This window comes from Panicum virgatum, chromosome 5K (assembly GCF_016808335.1).
Source record: "Panicum virgatum strain AP13 chromosome 5K, P.virgatum_v5, whole genome shotgun sequence".
Taxonomy (NCBI): domain Eukaryota; kingdom Viridiplantae; phylum Streptophyta; class Magnoliopsida; order Poales; family Poaceae; genus Panicum; species Panicum virgatum.
Genome location: NC_053140.1, coordinates 6,645,253 through 6,654,658, shown reverse-complemented (window position 1 = coordinate 6,654,658; position 9,406 = coordinate 6,645,253).

Sequence of the window (9,406 nt, the reverse complement as noted above, 5' to 3'; positions counted from 1 at the left end):
AATATTTTTGGCTAATATTATCATAATTGTAGTGGTCAATATTTTTTATTCATTTTCTGATTAGCGTGATTATTAATATGTCTTGAGACCGAATATACATAAAGAAGCAAGTGTGCTAGCAATAGAGATTTGGAAAATAGAAAATGACTTTTTATCTCGCTTGATTCTTTTTCGCAGTATTTCTCCACCGTGTATTGTGCACCTCTGAACGCTTTCTTAATAAATGATTTGTGATTTTTTCCATCTTCGTTATCATATCTTAAATCACTGTCGCCGCACGCTGAATCGAACTCTCTATCGTCTTGCTCAACATGTTACTTCGCCCAGTCGCCTGTCTCTCAACTACATGTGATTACCGTCTTCAAGCCTAATAACAACACTGCTTACTACTGCTCCTGCTAGTCGCGACTCTGGTGTCCCATATCTGGCTAAGCTATAACTGGTCAAGATGAACACTCAACGATCTGTACATGTGAGATCGATTGGATTGTAGGCTCAAAAGGTGGTTGCTTCATATTTTAATCTTCCCAATTCGTGTGTACAAATAACTTTTCTATTTTCATAACTTAAGTTACCGCAATTCATATAAATAAGATATAGAGTATTTTAGATTATTTTTTAACAACAGTGGTGGGTTAATTTTAATTAGGCATATGGGTATTTTGGGCAAATTTTATCGTAATGGCAGTGGTGAGTAATTTTAATTTCTCTTATTTTCTCCGATTAATATGGAAATTTATAGGCATTGAGAGCGAACGTGGAGACTTTTTTTGTTGGCCAAATAATAAAATAATAGATTGCTCCCGGAGAACTAGTAGCAAAATTCACAGTAATGAACTTTTTATAACTTGAAACAAGTGTGATTTGCTCAGGGCTAAGTAACGAGATTCCTGCAAAAAATTAAAACCTTTTAAAAATTTAAATGATGCACAGCAAATTCATGTGCAATTTTTTTTCCCGAGGAAAGCGCAATTCTATTATTTTTGAAGTTTTATGGGTGGGATTCGAATTAGATTCAAATTCGAGCGTGCCATTCTAATCCAACCGGCAATCGCTCACGAAACTAAGGTCATGTTTAGATGGGTAAACTTTTGGATGTAAAGTACTGTAGTACTTTTGTGACGACTTGGCCTGGGAGAACGGTTAAGATCTACTCTGCATGTTGAGCAAAACACATCTGCTAAATAATTCTTTTGCGCTTTCGTCCTCGCTTTGCGCAAAAAATTGCAACCGAAGTTATTTAGTCTCCCTGGTCCTGGTATTTAAATTGGTCTGGCTCCTATTCAACTCTCAATATGGGACAATTCCCGCGGGATGGACAGTGCATCGGCTGGTACAGTATCGAACTACAGTACTCGGGATTCGGCCCGGCCATCTGGCTCATGAGTTGTTACAACTTTCGTTTGTATTTGATAATTATTGTCGCATCATAAGTTAACTAGGCTCAAAAAATTTATCTCGCAAATTAAAAACAAACTGTGTAATTAGTTATTTTATTTAACTATATTTAATACTTCATGCATGTATTAAAAAATTTGATGCGACCGAAGATCTCGTAAAATTTTAAAATTTTGAAGGGAACGAAACAAAGTATAAGAAATTCCTAATCCTTTCAAATCAAATCTCAAGCACGAACAAAAAAAAATCCTCAGACCATCTGGTACTTGCAGGACTGCAGCCTGCAGTAAAAATCGGGCTTCGGGTAATGGGGACTCAGCGGTCAGCGCTGCCGTCGTGTCACCTCGCGTGCTCTGTTGGAGTCGTCAGCCACGCCACCGCCCCTGCTGTCCTTGCGCGGCGGAGCCGAGCCAATGCGCCGGGCCTGCTACAAATAGGATCAAAACGACCGAAACGGATGCAAAAACCTCATTTCTACTCTCGATTCTATATTTTTTAAAACGGAATCGAATTCGGAAAATACGGATACAGAAACAGGATCGGGTTACGCAGAAGTACGGAAACGAACCAATACGGACGTTGAGCCAGAAAAAATAACACGATCAAATATTCTCGAGTATACATTAACATAGTCACAAAATAATATACACGTACGAAGTTATTAGTCCAATATTCACTAGTATGCCATGTGGTAACATATTAACATGCATACTTAGTGATTGATATATTTTTGTACATATTAATTTTTAGATATATCTTATTTAGATTAAAAACGGAATAAATACGGGTCAATTCCATGTAAAAACGGGATTCCTCGCAAACGGACGGAAAAATCTCATTTCTATTTCCGTAAATACAGAAACAGGATCCCACAAATACGGAAACGGATGGAAAAAAAGAAAAACGGAACGGGTCGGAACGAGAATATTTCCGCCCGTTTCCAACCCTAGCTACAAAACAGACCAGGCACAGAGCTCCCTCTCCCCACCTCCCTTCATTCACGGTGACCACCGTGTCAAAGTGGCTGATCACATTGTATTGTGGATAGGCTAGTTCAGTTACTTGACTGAGTCTTTCGGCTGTGCCGCTCTCCACGATCCGTTTTTCCTGGTGATCGTTGGCAATCGAGTGGGCGCCGGCCTGTATATGTACATGTTCCATAAGATTAATACATGTGCATTGTTCCACACTCTCATTTATGGTACCATTTGCCACTAGATCCTAACTCGCTTCCGCTCCTCCTCTACTCCTTCTTCTTCCTACTGCCATGGCGTCGAGTTGTGCCTCCTCCGACGACAGCAACCCCTTCGCCGCCGCGCCTGTGGCCATCTCGGCGGCAACGGCTGTAACGTCCCGCCTCTCCGAGGCCGGGCCCGCTTACATCTGCCTATTTTCTAGGACATAGACTGCCCTCACAGACCAACACCAGTCTTTTCTGCACACTTTGTCCTCACTCGTGCGCACCCGAAAAGAACTTCCTGGTCGGTCACCCATCCCCAAATTTCTCCAGACCCAGCACACTTAACCTCGGAGTTCTTTGGAGATCGGCTTCCGAAAAAAAAGTTGCAACTTGTTGGTATGAGTATCCTATTAATCCTATTAAGCCCTGGGCCGGGGTGTCACATACTCACCTCCTTAAGAGACCGACGTCCTCGTCGGTCAATCCCAAGCCAGGAACGTCCTCTCTTGGCCACGTCCCGTACGTCCAGTGCCAGCAGCCCATGTGCCACGTCCGTGCGTCCAGAGTCCACGGTCCCTGTGCCACGTCCTTGCGTCCAGTGCCAACGGCGCATCCCAGATGCCCGCGCACTGACCCGCCACGCACCCGTGCACATGTCGGTGGCATCTGCACCCCCACGTGCCCGTGCTCATGCCTCCGCACTTACGCCCGTACGTGCTCGTGAAACCGCGAGAGTCGGCTCTGATACCATTCCGTAACGTCCCGCCTCCCCGAGGCCGGGCCCGCTTACATCTGGTTACTTTCTAGGACATAGACTCATCTCACAGACCAACACCAGTCTTTTCTGCACACTTTGTCCTCACTCGTGCGCACCCGGAAAGAACTTCCCGGTCGGTCACCCATCCCCAAATTTCTCCGGGCCCAGCACGCTTAACCTTGTAGTTCTTTGGAGATCGGCTTCCGGAAAAAAAGTTGCAAATTGTTGGTATGCGTATCCTATTAATCCTATTAAGCCCTGGGCCGGGGTGTCACAACGGCGCAACTAATCAACATCAAGTCGCACGTTCCTCTAACTCTTGGTGTTAGCGACTCCAACTTCACCATCTGGCGCACCTTCTTCAACATTGTGTTCCGCAAGTTCGGCATCGTGGATCATGTCGACGGCACGGTCGACGCCCGCGCCATGCTCCTCGACACCGAGTGGACGCAGATCGACAACTGCATCATTTCCTGGCTCTACACCATGCTCTCCGCTGTCATCCAGCCCAACGACGATGCCTACACCGCCTGGACAACCATTGGCTCCCAGTTCCTCGACAACATCGTGCAACGCACCGTCCAGCTGCGGCAGGCGCTCCACGCCATCTGCCAGGGCGACCTGACAGTGGTCGCATACTGCGGCCAGCTCAAGGACCTGGCAGACAAGCTGCGTGACGTCGGCGCACCTCTCACCGATCAAGATCTCGTCATCAACCTCCTGAGTGGGCTGAACGATAAGTTCGCCAACTGCAACCCTACGATCTCGGCCTCGCGCCCGCCCATGATGTTCAACCAGGCCCGGTCTTTTCTCCTCCAGGAGGAAATCTGGTCTGCCAATCGGGCGCAGCGAGACAACTCCACCGCTCTCCTCGCTGCGTCCCGATCTGCCAGCCCGTCCTACAACACGTACGCTGCCGGATCCATTTCCTCCACTGCAGCTCCAACCCCCAACCCCGTCAGCGGCGGCAACGATCGTCCACGCAAGCGCAAGAAGCAGTACAACCGTGCTGGCTCTTCCTCCAGCGGCCAGACCATGGGTGCCACTTCTGGCATGACCCGCGGCGTGCCCATGGCGTCCTGGGTGAACCCCTGGACCGGCGTCGTGCAAGCCTGGCCGCTCGCGAATCTCCCTACAACCCCACTAGGTGCCGGCGTCCTCGGTGCACGCCCCGGTGCTGCGCCACAACAGTTGCTGACTGTCCAGCACGCCCCGGCGGGCACGTTGCCGCCAGCACTGTACCAGGCGCTCACCGGCCTGTCGCTGCAACCCTCACCGCCCAGCTCCGCCGACTGTGTCTTCGACACCGGCGCCTCCACCCACATGGCAGGCAACTCTGGTATGCTGTCTTCCATCTCCTCGTCTTCCTCTCGGATCATCGTTGGAAACGGAGCTTCCTTGCCCGTGCAGTGCACCGGCCATGGTTCCCTTCCCACACCTTCGCCTTCTCCCAACCTCCTTCTGCGTGATGTTCTTGTTTCTCCCTCCCTCATTCACAATCGCGTTTCAGTTCGTCGACTTACTAAAGATAACTCTGTCTCTCTTGAATTTGATCCCCTTGGTTTCTCCATCAAGGATCTTCACAGCAAAGCGGTTCTCCTCCGCAGTGAGAGCTCTGACGACCTCTACCCTCTGCGCTTCACTGCTCCATCGTCCGCCCTCGGCCTCCATGCCACCGTCGACCTTTGGCACGATCGCTTGGGTCATCCAGGACGTCCTGCCTTCACTCGCATCATGCAACATTTAGATTTTCAGTGTACGCCATCAAATAAGCACTCTTGCACCTCCTGTCGCATTGGCAAACATGTTTGTCTCCCTTTCAATAAATCACATTCAGTTTCCCCTTTTCCTTTCTGTCTCTTGCACTGTGATGTATGGACATCGCTTGTTACTAGCAATTCAGGTTTCCAATACTATCTTGTCGTGCTCGATGACTACTCCCATTACGTCTGGACGTTCCCGCTTCGCCGCAAGTCCGACGTCCTCGCCACGCTTGTTTCCTTCCATGCGTTTGTGCAGACACAGTTTGGTAGGCCAATCCTGGTGTTTCAAACAAACAATGGTCGCGAGTTTGACAACGCCGCTTTTCGCTCCTTTCTTAACGCGCGCGGCATCGTCCTGCGCCTTACCTGCCCATACTCCTCACAACAGAATGGTCGTGCTGAACGCATTTTACGCACCCACAACGATAGCACACGCACCATGCTTATCCATGCCGGAGTGCCGCTCTTGTTCTGGCCCGACGCACTGCACACAGCAACCTATCTGCTCAATCGCCAACCTTGCACTCCATTCTTCCTTCTCTTCGGCTCGGAGCCTGACTACTCGCACCTCAGGGTGTTTGGCTGCCAATGTTTTCCCAACACTACCGCGACTGCACCTCACAAACTAGCTCCGCGGTCTATTGCCTGCGTGTTCTTGGGTTACCCCGATAACACAAAAGGATACCGATGCTATGACCCCACTACACGACGTGTTCTAACATCACGGCACGTCATTTTCGACGAGCATGTGTTTCCTTTTCGTCAGGGTCAATCGTCTCCTCCAGCTCCGGCGAGTTCACCACCTCCTCATTTTGAGCAGGTTCCGTTCCCTACCCCTCGACGACGCCATGCGGCTCCAGTGCAACCTGTGGCCATCCGCACACCCACACCTGTGCAGTCCCCTCCAGCTGCTACCACGACACCGGAACCGGCGCCTCCCGTGCAGCCAACTGCTTCCTCGCCAGCTCCGGCCCCGTCTTCACCACCATCTACCTCGTCTCCCGTTCCAGCGCACATCCTGGACACATCACCGCCTGTGCCACCGCCTCCAAATCATCCCATGATCACATGAGGCAAGGCCGGCGTGGTGAAACCCAATCCACGCTACGCCAACACTGCGGAGGTCGACGACGTACTGCGCACAGTTCGCGCGGCCATGTGTGACCCTTCCTGGTTCGCGGCAATGCAAGACGAATTCCGTGCACTTCAGGAGAACGACACTTGGGAACTGGTGCCACGACCTCCCGGTGCTCACGTCATCACGGGCAAATGGATTTTCAAAAACAAGTTTCATGCTGATGGCAGGTTGGAACGCCGGAAGGCACGTTGGGTCGTGCGCGGCTTCTCCCAGCGCCCCGGCTTGGACTTCGACCAAACATTCTCCCCAGTGGTGAAGCCTGCGACGATACGGACAGTCCTGCACCTCGCGGCGGTGCGGGACTAGCCGTTACACCAACTCAACATCAAGAACGCCTTCCTCCATGGCCATCTGACGGAGCAGGTGTGCTGTCAACAACCGGCGGGCTTCAGTCGACCCGGAGCGGCCAGATGCGGTCTGTCTCCTCCGCAAATCGCTCTACGGCCTGAAGCAGGCGCCCCGTGCCTGGTTCCAATGCTTCGCCACACACCTGCAGCAGCTCGGCTTCGTCCCTGCTGAAAGGCCCTTGTTTGGTTTTGGTAATTGAGTGACAACTTAGGTGGACTAATAAGTGTTTATGTTGAGATACACAGGAGATTAGTCCACACAAAGACACTAGTATGAGCAACATGTGCCATGGAGGAGAAAATGGCTAAGGGTTGATGCTATGCTCATATAGTGTGATCGAGGAGCTCATTACATGAGACATGACATGGAGTTATGTGACCAAAGTGGAGAAGATCAAGACAAGGCTTGGCTTGATGGATCGGTTGCAATGGAGAAGGGCAAGTCAAGGTTTTGAAGCGAGGGACCGCGAGGCGGTGAAGCTTGGGCAAGATTTGGCGCCGATGGACCGATGCAACGGTGAAGAGCGAGCAAGGTAAAGATTGATGAACCAAAGAGGTCATGTGATAATATGGAGTGGATCATATCATTCAAGAAAGATCAAGCCAAGTGTTGACTCATGATGATGATCAAAAGGCTTGATGGGTTTTGGTGCTTGTGTGGCATCAATATTTGGGAAGATGAAATGGAATGCGCAAGACAAAGGTATGACTTGTAGGGCATTTCATTGCACCGGTCAAAGGTTGTGTAGAGAAATGCATGACCGGATTTAGGATAGATGGCCGTACTATCAAGAGGGGCAAACTTGTTTACATATCAGTCATCTAGTGCCACTTGAGCGATCTAACATTGCGATGTTGCTAGGATCGAGTGGCGTGGTGAGATCAAGTGAAAATCCTTTGAAAACGTTTGTGAAATGCTAACACACATGCACATGGTGTTGTTCACGTGGTGTTGTTGGCACATTAGCAAAGGAGAAAGAGTTGGAGTTGATGTTTATCAACTTGGGGAAGCAAGAAAGGCTTTTCGGTGTTCTTCGGAGATTAGGTTAGCTCTTGGAGTGAAATACTGCTTTGATCCATTGTGTTTTGGATCAAATATTCAGTTGGGTTGTGTAGCCCTCTGAATAAGCTTTCCATGGAGTCCAAGATCACCAAATTTGGACATTGGAGCTAAGAGTTATGGCCGTTTTACCGAGGTACATTTTTGTTGGAAATAGACCTGTGGACGTATCGCTCCTTGGGGGCGGACGGTCCGCCGTTATCTCGTACGATCTCGAACAGAACCGTTTTTGGCTCTGTTGGTGGTCCAAAATGAACTGCGGACCGTCCGGTCCATGGGGGCGGACGGTCCGCCTTTAAAAGCTGAAACGGGCGTAGAAACTTGGCAGTTCTGTCTTGGATGTCCAAATTGTACTGCGGACGGTCCGGCTCTTGGGGGCGGACGGTCCGCCTCCTACTGAAAATTCTGGGACAGAAACACTGCGGTTTCTATGTGTGCTCACTTTTTGAACTGCGGACGGTCCGCCCCTGGGGAGCGGACAGTCCGCCGGTCACTTCCAGATTTAGTCAGAGACGTTTGCAAATCGGTTGGTTCGAAGTTTTGAACCGCGGACGGTCCGCCCCAGGGGTGCGGACAGTCCGCCAGGGGCTCTAGCGGTCGACTCTGACACATAATCATTGCAGTTCTAGCCGTTGGTTTTGAATGGAGGACGGTCCGGTCTCTGTGAGGCGGACAGTCCGCGAAAACTCTGTTTTCACGGGAATTGAGTGTAACGGCTAGTTTGGGGCCTCCCTATATAAATAGAGGGTGTGGCCGGCCATTTGAGGTTGCTGAGCACCTTGGGGACTTGGTGTCCATGTGTGAGAGTGCTTGAGAGCCCTCTACTCACTCTAACTTGATAGTAATCATCCGATCGAGTGAGAGAGCGATTCTAGTGCGATTGCTTTGAGAGATTGCATCGAGTGGCACTAGGTGATCGTGTTGTAAGCCGGTGTGCTTGTTACTCTTGGAGGTTGCCGCCTCCTAGACGGCTTGGTGGCAAGGGGCTCCGTTGAAGCCCGCAAGAAGATTGTGCGGTGCTCCGGAGAAGAGATTGTGAGGGGTATTGTGCTCACCCCGCGGGAGCCGCGAAGAGCAACTCTAGTTGAGCGAGACGTGAAGAGCAACAAGTGGTTCAGCCGGATCATGTGCTAGAGCTCGGTGTGAGCACTCCACGTGGGAGAGTGTGACTTGAGAGTCACCACTAGCAAGAGGATCGGCGGCAACATTGGAGCTTGTCTCAACGGGGATTAGCTTGGTGGCAACCAAGTGAACCTCGGGATAAAAATCACCGTGTCAATTTTGTCTACTCTTCTCGGTGGTTTGCATTCTCCAAATCACAAGCCTTGTATTTATATTCATCTATATCTTGTGTTTGTGTAGTTGCTCTATAGTGTAACTAGTTAGCTTGTGTAGCTTAATTAGTTGCTCTTGCTTAGATTGTGTAACTAAGCAAGTTGAGCTCTTGGATTTGGATTGTGTATCCTTGATTTTGAGCATCTAATGAGCTTAGGTTTGGCTTTTCTGCTTTTGCTCATTAGAATTGTGTAGGAGCTCCCCCCGGTTTGTGAAGTACTAGTGATTAGACTTGTGTAGCTTGGTATTAGAATTGTTAGGAGAGCTCTTGCTAGCTTGGCACTCCATTTGCTTTGTGTAGGATCTTTTTGGAGGTGCCTTAGAGTCATAGTTAGAGGGGTGAAGTCTTGGCTAAGCGAATAGTTTCAATTCCGCATAAGTTTCGGTTAGCCGGCGCAATTACTTTTAGAAATGACTATTCACCCCCC